We start from the raw sequence: 12754 nt of genomic DNA on the forward strand, positions 1-12754 counted from the left end.
GTTAATACTATATATGCTATACTTTTATTTTGACATTATATATCCATTAACAAAATAGCTGTAATTATTTTTAATACTTTTGTAGCTTTTGTACTAGAGTTGAAAGTGATTTATGCACCACTACTACAATATTAGACCATAGTGAATTTTACTATTTGTTTAGCATTTCTAGTGAGATAAATACTTTCAAGGTTTTATATTGTTAGCATTCCATCATTTTAACTTGAGTAATTCCCCATAGCATTTCTTATAAGACAGATCTATTGGTAATAAATTACCTCAGTTTTTTGTTTTGTTGAAGAACATGTTGACCTCTCTCAAAAGACAGCTTTCTTAAATATACTTGGCAGGGGTTTTTCTACTGCTCTTGTAGCATTTTGCATATATTGTATACCTCCTACCTGGCCCGCAAGATTTCTGCTGGAAAATATGTTGGGAACATTGTAGATGTCTTCCTGCTTTCAACTTGCTCACTTTGTCTTTGAATCTTGACATTTTAAATATAATGTCTCTTTGGGCAATCTTCATTAGGTTTTTCCTGCTTTAGGTATTCTGAGCTTCATGAAACTGGATGTCAGGGCCAGGTGCGGTGGCTCACGCCTGTAATCTTAGCACTCTGGGAGGCCGAGGCGGGTGGATCGCTCGAGGTCAGGAGTTCAAGACCAGCCTGAGGGAGACCCCGTCTCTACTAAAAATAGAAATAAAAAAATTATCTGGACAATTAAAAATATATATAGAAAAAATTAGCCGGGCATGGTGGCGCACGCCTGTGGTCCCAGCTACTGGGGAGGCTGAGGCAGTAGGATCGCTTAAGCCCAGGAGTTTGAGGTTGCTGTGAGCTAGGCTGACGCCACGGCACTCACTCTAGCCTGGGTAACAAAGCAAGACTCTGTCTCAAAAAAAAAAAAAAAAAAAAAAAAAAACTGGATGTCAATTTGATTTTCTATAATAGATTTGAAGAGTATTAAGACATTATATCTTTTAAAAATCACTTTATTCTTTTTCCTTCTCTTCTTCTGAAAATCCAAAAATGCATATATTTGTTCACTTTATGAGGCACTATAAAGGCCATGTGCTTTCTTTACTTTTTCTTTTTTTTCCCCTAATTGGCCAGTTTCAAATGACCTATATTTGAGTTTGCTGAAGTTTTATTCTGCATGATTGAGTCTCCTCTTAAAGCTTTTAATTACACGATTTAGTTCTTCAGTTGTGTACTTTATCATCAAGATTTGTTTGAGTTTTTTTTATGGTTTTCATTTCTCTATCAAAATTCTCATTTTGTTCATGCATTGTTACAGAAACCTTTTTTATTATCTATGTTCGTCTTTTATCTGATTGAAATTTCTTTAAAGTTGATAATTTTAATTTTTATGTTAGCCAATTCCTGTATCTCCTTTTTTTTGCAGATGATTACCACAGATTCATTAGTTTTCTTTGGTGGTGATCAGGTTTGCCCGATGGTTTATGATTTGTGTATTCCTGTGTTTGTGTCCCTGACTATGAAGGAGCACTCCCCTCTTTCAGTCATTATCGACTAGTTTGAGAAGTTAAATATCTTGCCATATTTCATCCATGGGCTGATGATATTTTCACGGAGATTCCAGTCAGTTGAGTTTGGAGCCAGGTCCCATGACTGCTACTGGGACTGTAGCGGATTCGTGGTTGGCAGAGCACTCAGTTATCAGGGCATCGTACACTCATGCATCCTGTCTATTCCCTGGGGAGACTGAGCTTTCTTCGAGATCTTGCTCAGTAGGACTGGCGCTGAGACGAGGAACTGCAGTGGTTTCTGCAGATCAGGGGCTTCTACAATAGGTGTGGCAAGTTTGTCTCAATGACAGGCTTCTGAGAGTGCTGTCACCCAGGTCTCTGGATGGGCAGGACTGACCCCTGATCCCAGCTGAGGGGGCTGTGACTGATTCACGGGGCTGCTGCAGCTGGGACCTCAGTCTTCGGTTCTGTCTCTTGGTCCATGGCGTGTCTCCCTGCAGGTGTTGGCGTGGGCAGGGCTGCTTCCAGACCTTGGCTGACAGGGACTGGAACTGAGTTCCAGGGATTCTTAGATCCACAGTGAGACTTGCGTTAGCAGGCCTGCCTTCATGGACGCAGACGGATGCGCTTCCAGACTGCTCCCAGGTTAGCCAGCCTGCTCCTGGGCTGTGACTACCTGCAGCTGGAGGCAGCCGGGTTCCAGTGTTGCTTCAAGATCCACATTCAGGGCTCGGTGTGGTGGCTCACGCCTGTGATCCTAGCACTCTGGAAGGCTAAAGCGGAGGATTGCTTGAGATCGGCAGTTTGAGACCAGCCTGAGCAAGAACGAGACCCTGACTGTCCTAAACACAGAAAAAATGTGTCGGGCGTGGTGGCATGTACCTGTAGTCCCAGCTCCTGGGGAGGCTGAGGCAGGATGATGGCTTGAGGCCAGGAGTTGGAGGTTGCTGTGAGCCAGGCTGACGCCACGGCACTCTCGCCCGGGCAACAGAGTGAGACTCTGTCTCAAGAAAAAAAAAAGATCCACATTCAGATCAGATTTGGTGGTGCTACATACAGGTCACAGATGGATGTTTCTCCCTGAAGATCCCAGTGCGGGCGGGAGTTCTTTTCCCCCGACCATTAATGAGAGGTGAAGAAAGTGGGTTTGGGGCTGAGTCAGGGGCCACAGACAAGACCAAGGGCATCAGGCCTCACCTGAGACACAGGTGGCTCTGAATCTTCCTGGGTATCTTGGCAGATGGTGCTAATGGCGAGACCAAGGGAAAGCGGACCGTAACTAGGTCCCCAGTGAGATGTTGCTACCTTTTGTTCTGTAGCTGGGACTGTGATTAGGCAGCCTGTCACATGGGTGAGGACCTGCCCTCTCACAGCGGCCTTACTGCTTGGTTTTGAGCTGCCCTAGGGCACCACAAGCTCAGTTCTGGATCCCGAAGCTCCCACAAAAGCAGTTTCATCTGGGCACGGCTGCTGCATTGCGCTGTAGGGTACAAATGGGGGGGAGGTCCTGTTCTGTCATCTTGGTGACGTCCTCTCCTGTGAGTTTCACTTTTGTAAATGTTGCATGTCAGTTTGTCTGGGACTTTTAGATTCAAAAGTTCTGAAGCAAAATGCTCACATTTACATGTAATATAAGAATTGAATTAGATTATGAGCAGACACCACATGTGTTAAAATGTTGGAATGTAAGTTTAAGTTTACTGGAAGGAATAAGGAATCATGGAAATTTATATATCTCTTTTCTCAGCCTATATCTAAATGATGGTATAATTTCATCCAATATGTTTGTTTTATTTCAGTAATTCTCATGATATTTTATAATGTTTATGTTGTTCCTTTATGTGGAAACAGAAAACGTTGCTTAGCTTCTAAAGACTAGATTATAGCCTTTATGATATGTAAGAACAGCCCCAGTATATTAACAACATAAATATCTTTTCATTTAAATAATCTCAGTATAGCCTTTTATTAATGAATATAATGCATTTTAGATGAAATTTCACTGCCATACATTCAATAGCAACGATTCAAAATATCTGTTCCTCATGGATGCACACAATTTAAAATTGTAGGTATGTAAACAATTACTTTTCAATAGTATCTCTATGTTGTATTCAGTATTTCATCCATTAAATTTTTTTGTCATTTTCAATTCCAGATTACTGCATTTCTTTTATTTTCAGGTATGTTTCTTGAGATCAACTAATAGTGTTTGTGCTTTTTACCCCTGATATGAATGGGATGATAATTTTCAAATCTGTACTCTTTAAGACAGCATGCTGTTTTATTTATATAGAAATTAGGCATATGTCTAGGAACTATAAAAACATCTATTTTTTGCCTGTATAAGTATTGCTGCCACTTTGTTTATACCTTACGTTACAAGTAGTCTTAACTTCACAATCTGTTTATGGTTTGAATCTATATCATTATGTGAGAGAAACCCTTTTGATACTTGAAGATAATTTCGGAAAAAGAAATTTAACTGTATCTCTTAGGTAGCCTTAAATTTTTTATTGTGGTGATAAGTATAAAATTCTCACCTCAAACATTTTTAAGCATATAGTTTGGTAGTGTTGTTTATATTCACGGTGTTTTGCAACAGATTTCCACATCTTTTTTATCTTACACAAGTGAGAGTGAATACCTATTAAACAGCAAATTGCCGCTTCGGCTGCTATCCAGCTCCTGAGGAACACTGTTCTGCTTTTGCTTCCTATGAGTTTGGCTACTCTACATATTTTATGTAAGTCTAATCAAACAGTGTCTGTTTCTTTTAAACTCTCTTATTTTGCTTCACATGATGTTCTCAATGTTTGTCCTTCCTTACTGTAATATGTGTCAGGATGTCCTTTTTTCAGGCTGAATAATATTCCACTGTAGGTATTTACCATGTTTTCTGTATCTACTCGTTCATAAAAGGGCACTTGGCTTGCCTCCAGGTATTGAGTGTTGTGAATAATGTTGTAATGCACATGGGTGTGCAAATGTCTGCTCCGTGTCCTGGCTTGAATATGTTTGGGATATTTTGGATACAGCGATGTAGTACCATGTGATCTTTATGTTATGTCCAAGAAATGATTGCCAAAGCCAATTGTCATGAGGTTTCCCCCTTACCTATTCTTTTAGGAGTTTTATAGTTGTAGGCCTTATGTTAAATTCTTAGTCCATTTTTTAAATTAACATACAATTGTACATATGTATAGGGTATCATAATTGCACGTTTATAGGGTACTATTTGATGTTTGTATGTATACAGTATAATGACCAATCAAACCAGTGTATGTACTGTGTCTGTCACCTCATGCATTATTTCTTTGTGGTAACAGTGTTCATGTAATATACAATACCTTTTTGTTAACCATTGTCATCTTACTGTGCACTGAAACAACAGCACTTATTTCTCCTTTCTAAAGAGTTAAAACTTTGTACCTATTATCCAAACTCTTCTTCTCCTTTTCCCCCATCAGTCTCTGGTAACCATGGTTCTGCTCTCTGCTTCTATGATATCAGCTCTCTGGTTTTATAGTTTTAGATTTCACATAATGGAACTAGAAGATATTATGTGGTGGTTCTTTTGTTTGTTTTGTTTTGTTTTTTGAGGCAGAGTCTCGCTCCATTGCCTAGGCTAGAGTGCCATGGTGTCAGCCTAGCTCACAGCAACCTCAGACTCCTGGGCTCAAGCAATCCTCCTGCATCTCACCCCCCGAGCCTGTGAATGGCTTCACAAAGACAGAGCATCATCACATGATCACAGGCCAGGAAACAGTGCTGTGGCCAGTGAGGTGTCCCGGGAGCAGATGGATGTGTAAGGAAAGAAAGGTGTGATGAGTGTCTAATCTGCAGTTGTTCACGTATGAGTGAAAAGCGGACAGAGCAGAGGGGTGGGGACATTACACAAGCAGGGGCATAGAGGTTGTCTTTGAGCATCTATCCTTGCTGGCAGGGTACCTTGCACATCACCACCCTGGCACGTGGAAGCTCAGGTTTGCCACTGAGGACAGCCATGGGCTGCTGTCGAACACGAGGGAGCCAGCAAACACAGGGCTGCACATGCGCTCTACCACCAGGTCGGCAGATGCCAAGCCAGGAACCTCAGTCACCAAAGATGTCATGAGTACAACTGTCCTTGGTAGACTCTTTCCCTCTCTGAGGTAACAGGCCTCAATACTGGGGTAAGGAGGAGGAGGAGGAGACGTGCAAGACAGGCTTCCTGCATGGACCTGCAAAACACACCAATGCAAAAAGGGAACATCCCTCACAGAAATGTCCTTCCACTCATGTGCACGTGGCAGGCACCTTCCCCATGGGAGATCAGACCTTCTCCCAAAGAGTAAAGATAGGAGATATTTTCGTGAGGTTATGATACGGTGACTGCATTATCATATCGTACATACTTACCTCTTAGCACGTCTCAGTTTTTTCTTCCTCCCTTGAGCTGCATCTGAAAATATTGTGGGTGAGAATGATTTCTGATATGGCTGGGCAGAGCCTGTGCCGAAAACCTGACAGGTTGGCGGCAGAGCGGGACCCAGGTGTTTGCAGGAAGGAAGGTGGAAGGATCCCCTTAAATTACCTGTGGTGTTCTGGGCATAAAGAAGTCCTTTCAGCTGAGCTGAGTCTGGTGGGCAGCTGGGAAGGCTGCAGTGTGGACGCCACGCTTCCTCCTTGCATTGCTGTGGTTGTTTTGAAAGCAACCTTCAGGAAGGGTCTGATCCAGCCACTCACAGAGCCAGTGCCACTGCCTCATTTTGTGTCCTTTCCATCTGTGTCCACTCTTTCCCTCAATCTCCTTGCTCTCCCTTATCTCTGTCTTTCTATTCCAATTCTGTCCCTTGCTCTGACTCTGACCCTGGCCCTCAGCTCATTCACTAGGCCAAGTGCCATTACAGGGGGTGCTGGACATGATCCCGACGCACCTCCATCTGGGACCTGGCTGAAAGTTGCAGCCTGAGCTCCCCTTTGTTATTAGCACTGGTTCCTGGACTGGCAGGACACCATGGGGTTTACTGGGTCTCCACCCTGGGAATCATCAAGCTCCCTATTGACCTGGTCCAGGGTCAATGACTGCAGAGAGTGTCCTGAGGATATTTGCTACAGGGCACAGCTGGCAGCAGCTGTGTTATGTTTCTGTGACACTCACAAGGCCCTGGACTTCCACAAGGCCAGCCCACGTGGAGAGTCATGCCAAGTCCCACCAACCACATTCCTATCAATTAGTAGACAGCCACCTGCCTCTGGCAGCTCTCTCTTCCCAGGACCGAGCTGCACACTGGAACCAGGAGGGAGATACGACAAATTTTATTGAGGTTATGATATGGTGACTGCATTATCATAACCTACATACTTACCTGTTAGCACATCTCAGTTTTTTTTCTCCCTCCTTGAACTTCCTCTGAAGATATTGTGGGTGAGAATAATTTCTGATATGGCTGGACAAAGCCCTGTGCTGAAAGCCTGACAGGTTAGCGACAGAGCAGGACACAGGTGTTTGCAGGAAGGAATGTGGAAGGACCCACATAAATGACCTGTGGTGTTCTCGGCATAAAGAAGACCCTTGAGCTTAGCTTCGTCGCGTGGGCAGCTGGGAAGACTACAGTGTGGATGGCACCCATCCTCCTTGCCTTCGTGCCGTCATTTTGAAAGCAAGCTTCAAGAAGGGTCCGATCCAGCCGCTCACAGAGCCAGTGCTGCAGCCTCATTCTGTGTCCTTTCCACCTGTGTCCACTCTTTCCCTCAGTCACGTTCCTCTCCCTTCTCTCTGTCTTTCTATTCCAGTTCTGTCCCTTCGTCTCCCTCTGACCCTGGTCCTCAGCTCATTCACTAGCCCAAATGCCACTGTGGGGGGTGGTGGCAGCGATCCCCACGCACCTCCGTCTGGGACCTGGCTGGAAGTTGCAGCCTGAGCTCGCCTGTGTTATTAGCACTGGTACCTGGACTGGCAGGACACCATGGGGTTTACTGGGTCTCCACCCTGGGAATTTCTTGTTGTTTTTCATGAAGACAACACTTCTCACTTCTGTGGTTAGAGTTATTCGTAAGGATTGATTTCTGAAATTATTTTGCTGCCTTATTTTTCAGACAGATTACTGTTTATGTATACAAACTCTACTGATTTTACAAGCTTATTTTGAATTTTACAACATCACAGAATTTCTTCATTTTTACTGGTTTTAGTTTTTTCTATATATAAATAGCACATTGTAGGGAAACAAGGAATATTTACCTTTTTCCTTTTGATTATGTTTCCTTCCATTTTGTTTTGTTTGTTTTGGTTTTGTTTGGTTTTCCTCCTGTCTTATACCTTTGGCTAGAAATTGCAGGGTTTCATTGAACGGAAGTAGGGACTTGTGTCCATTCTTGTCTTTTTCCAGATATTAGACAAAATGTTCCGACTTTTCTCCGTTCACATTGATGTTTTCCTAGGGTTGTCACAAGTGACTTATAGTTTTCAGGTACGTTATTCTGTATATAGTTTGTTGACAGATTTTACCTTGAAGAGATGTTGAATTTCGTTAAATGGTCTTTCTTCATCTATTGAAATGACCATATAGATTTTGCCCCTATTCTGCTACAGATATGCATCATATTCTTTGGTTTCCGTGAGTTGAACCTTTCTTCTACCTCTGGGAGAAATGCTACTTGACCATGGTGAATGATGTTTTTAATGTGCTGAAATTCAATGAAACTCAATTTTCATGCATCTGTGAAATGTCAGAGGGGCCTCACACTGATGTTGCTTTCTACTTTTAGATCACTGTGTTGAGAAAATGTACTTGGTATGGAAGAAAGGAAGGGGGGAAAGGGAGAGTAAGAAAAGAGAGACAAAGAAAGAAGGAAGGAAGGAAAGAGAGAAACAGTGGGAAAAAAGAGAAACGAAGGAAGGAAGGAGCGGGAGAGAAAGAAAAGAGAGATAGAAAGTAAGAAGGAAAGAGAGAAAGGAAGAAAGGAATGAAGGAAGGAAGGCAGGAAAGAGAGAAGCAAAGAGAATAAAGAGAAAGAAAGGAAGGAAAGAAATAAAGAAAGAAAGAAAGGAAGACAGAAAGAAAGAAAGAAAGAAAGAAAGACAGAGAGAAAGAGAGAAACCAAGAAAGAAACCAAGAAAGAAACCAAGAAAGAAAGAAAGATAGAAAGAAAGGAAGGAAGGAAGGAAGGAAGGAAGGAAGGAAGGAAGGAAGGAAGGAAAGAAAGAAAGAAAGAAAGAAAGAAAGAAAGAAAGAAAGAAAGAAAGAAAGAAAGAAAGAAAGAAAGAAAGAAAGAAAGAAAGAAAGAAAGAAAGAAAGAGGACGGAGAAAGAAGGAAGAAACATGCATTAGGCGAGTATGGTGGCACAGGCCTGTAGTCCCAGCTAGTTGGAAGGCTGAGGCAGGAGGATGAATCGAGCCCAAGAGTTTCAGGTTGCGGTGACCAAGGATGCACTCTACCCTGGGCAAGAGAGGGAGACAGACCACTCCAAAAATATACAACTATTCGGTACCCACAATAATTAAACAGTAAGAAAAAGGGACTTACCATAAAAAGCAGGAAGAAGGCAGGGAGAGAGAGGAAAACAATATCTATGTCCATATGGGGATGGGGAGGGGGAATATTACCATGAGGACATGGGGTGTAATTCTGAGTACTTTATTTGCCTTGTAGGCTACTCGACTCTGTGGAGGTCAATGAAGACAGATCACCCAAATGAGAATAAGTGGTATATATGCCGTGTGTGTGCGCACCTGTGTGTGAATAAATAGACAGACATTAGACATTCATTCATTCATTCATTCTCAAGAGAGTCAGTGTCACCACTGCCGCCGCCATCACCGCCAGCAGCGCTTTCTTTGCCTTTGGCAGAGAGTCTAAGGCAGGCAAAGGAGTGGGAAAGCCCTGCGGGGGAGAGAGGGGAAAGGCAGGCCCTGACGGGAGGCGGTTGGCACGCTTGAGGAAGCTGAATACCGGCCGGCTCCAAGAAGGGCGTCCCACGTGAGGGGCCGTGGGGTGCATCCGTGGCTCTCCACACCCCTCCAGTCGGTCCAAAGTTGGGAGCAGGGACGAACGTGAGGGAAGGGACGCCCTGAGGGCTTTAGCCTTGGGGGAGTGGGGCGACAGATAGCTGCAAAAGTGCATTAGGTCAGGCTTGGTGGGCCGGTCCCACGGGTGGCTACAGAGGTGGTGGGTGTGGCGTCACCAGGGTCAAGGGCAGACTTTGAAAATTCTATCGCCCAGCCCAGAAAGGCTCCCTTATCATCTGCAGGCAAACCGACACCTTTCGTGCATAGAGAAACGTCGTTCGGTGTTTTTACGGAGGCGGTGGCGATGAGGACGACCATGACAACTGCTCCTGTCCCGCTCCTGCCGCTGCCTACACAGGTTGGGAAATGCGTTAAAATCTTCACCCCTCCCTCTCCCCAGCAGGCTGAATGGATGGATCGATCCCCCCACTCGTGGCCAAGGGAACCCCAGGAAGACCCTAAGAAGATGACTGCTTGGCCCTGAGAAGGCAGGTCAGACATACCCGGTCACGCCCCCTCCCTTCTCAGAGCTATCCTTCGCTAACTCGTCAGCCGGCCTGAGGCTATCTGTCTGCGAGACAGAGCTTCCATCACAGCTGCGGGTCATCCCTTGACTTAACAGCGTCCCGTGAGTGAGTGGCTCGGATGAACGGACTTCCTTAGCTTAAAAGATCGCAAGCGTTTAGACAAAGCTGCATCTTTTTTAACCCATTACCCATCCAAGTATCAGTGTAAATCCCGTCATCCCCCGCCTCGAGATGGCTCGCGTTTGGGGTGGGGGTGGGGGGCAAACCAGCGTACACCGTGTCCCCGTATCGATCCATGACTTCACACAGAATTCCCATGTCCCTGGAATGTAGAAAACCAAACTGTAACCGGACCACGGCAATAGCACTCACTCCTTGCTTCTCGGCGTGGCTCTCCGGGCCACGGTCAGGGACATCCATCTTACTGAGTTTGGCTTCTTTACCAGGGACAGACCTATACGTGTGCACGTCAGTTTGTGTATAAATAATGCATGCTAAAATTGTACAACCGGAACAACTGAAAAAGTCATTCAGCACTTTTCACAGACGATCTGGTGTGCCTGCCTGCCAGCGTGCGTGCTGGCGGGCGGGCCGGCTCCATGCTTTATTTTTTGATTTTCACGTTTTCATGTTTTCCATCTGACATGCGTGAGTGGTGTGTGTATTGAAACACCCAGACGCTGGCCTTCCTCGCCTCAAAGGGGAAAATTTCTAGGATTCATTCCCCTTCCCCGCTGGCCTTTGAGAGTCCTAAGGCCCATCCTAGGGAAGGACAGATTTGGCCTCCGTGGAACAGCTCCAAAGAAAAAGAAGTTACGAAGTCATCTTTGGTTTCTACAAAGACAAATTCAAAAAGTTAAAATCCCCCAATCGGGGCCGGGTGCGGTGGCTTACGCGTGTAATCCTAGCACTGTGGGAGGCCGAGGCGGGTGGATCGCTCGAGGTCAGGAGTTCGAGATCAGCCTCAACAAGAGCGAGACCCGGTCTCTATTAAATAAAAAATAGAAAGAAATTATCTGACCAACTAAAACATATATACAGAGAAATATTAGCCGGGCATGGTGGCGCATGCCTATAGTCCTAGCTACTGGAGAGGCTGAGGCAGTAGGATCGATTCAGCTCAGGAATTTGACGTTCCTGTGAGCTAGGCTGCCGCCACGGAGCTCACCCTAGCCCAGGCAACATAGCCAGACTCTGCCTCAGAAAAAAAAAAAAAATCCCGCAATCGAACAAGGTATAGAAATATTATGGTGCTGGTGCTATTGAGTGGGGGCGGGGAGCGGGGGGCTGCTGGTGTGGGGGTCGTGACGGTGCCGGTGCCGGTGCAGCCGTCATCCTCCTATTAATAACACGGAGAGCAGAATAAAGTTCTGAGACATAAAGATCATACTCGGCTGAGGGAGCCACCGGTGGAGCGAGGGAATGTTTCTTCTACAGGACCAGTATTTCCTTTGCCCCCCCAATGCCCTAAATAATATGTCGATGAGGACGTACACAGCGTTGTCCCTGGTTGTGGGTCGGGGTGGGGGTGGCGGTGGGGGCGGGGGCGTGGCAGGGAGTAAAATCAAGTGATGTTTTTGTAATAAAGAGACATACCGACCCCCGGGCTACAGGCTGGGGACTTCATCCGTCAGCTCTAAGGAGAACACAGGTAGGCAGTGCTCACCGTCAGTCTCAACTAACTAAAAAAAAAAAAAAGATAGAAAATAGAAAAAAGGGGCGGGCACGGTGGCTCCCGCCTGTAATCCTAGCACTCTGGGAGGCCGAGGCGGGAGGATCGCTCAAGGTCAGGACTTCGAGACCAGCCTCAGCAAGAGCGAGGCACCGCACCAGCCCTGCCCCGTCCCGCCCCGTCCCGTCCTGTCCCCACTAAGAAAGAAAAAGAAATACTCTGGACAACTAAAAACAGGTATAGAAAACCTCAGCCGGGCATGGTGGCTCCTGCCGGTAGTCCCAGGTATTCGGGAAGCTGAGGCAGAAGGATCGCTTAAGCCAAGGAGTTTGAGGTTGCTGTGAGCTAGGCTGACGCCATGGCACTCTAGCCAGGGCAACAGAAGGAGACTCTGTCAGAAAAAAAAAAACAAGAAAGAGAGAAAAAAAAAAAAGGAAGGAAGGAAGGTAGGTAGTGAGGGAGGGAGGGAGGGAAGAGAAGGAGGGGACGAGAGGGGGTGAGTGAGAGAGAGAGAGGAGAAAACTATTAAAAATTCGGTACCAGGGTGTTCCCCGCGCACGTGGGAGATGTCTCTTCTCCCTCACGCCCTGTTTCCTCCACACACACACATCACCCGTGTGCCGCAAAAAAAGCAACAAAAAGAGAGAAAGAGATTAAAAAGGGAAAATGGAAACAGGGAAAAAGAGGAAGAAAGAAAGAAATTTTGAAAAAAGAGACCAAAGTCCCAGGGAGAAGGAAGAATATTCATCCCAGAGCGACACCTGGTGACCACACCGTGAACGGCACATTGCGGCCCCCAATTCGCCAGAGACATCTGGTGGAGCCCAGGGCACTGTGCCAAGGGAGGCCGAGGGCAACATGCGGCGGACCCGGGGCCACGGCGTCTGCAGCCGATTCCCAGGCGGGCACAGGAGCCGGGGAAACTCATTCTCAGCGCGGGGGGAGGGGAGGGGAAAGAATTGCAAAGTCACCCAGACAGAGCCCTTTCTAGTTCATAAACGTGGTGATTGCGTGTTCACACGCTCGTGTGAGATGTGCGTCCTGGTGTGTGGGCACATCACCCGCTGCCG

At 45.8% G+C, this 12754-nt stretch overlaps 1 long non-coding RNA gene and 1 pseudogene across 1 annotated transcript; both read left to right on the forward strand.

The window, feature by feature from the left end:
* The first annotated feature begins 2925 nt into the window (after positions 1-2925).
* On the forward strand, positions 2926-4214 carry LOC123629095. The gene is made up of 3 exons (XR_006731899.1): positions 2926-3029; positions 3650-3674; positions 4126-4214. It is a non-coding gene; the product is annotated as an uncharacterized LOC123629095 (long non-coding RNA).
* Positions 4215-12663: 8449 nt separating this feature from the next.
* On the forward strand, positions 12664-12754 carry LOC123629147 (annotated as a pseudogene).

The sequence above is a fragment of the Lemur catta genome, chromosome Y (assembly GCF_020740605.2).
Source record: "Lemur catta isolate mLemCat1 chromosome Y, mLemCat1.pri, whole genome shotgun sequence".
NCBI lineage: Eukaryota > Metazoa > Chordata > Mammalia > Primates > Lemuridae > Lemur > Lemur catta.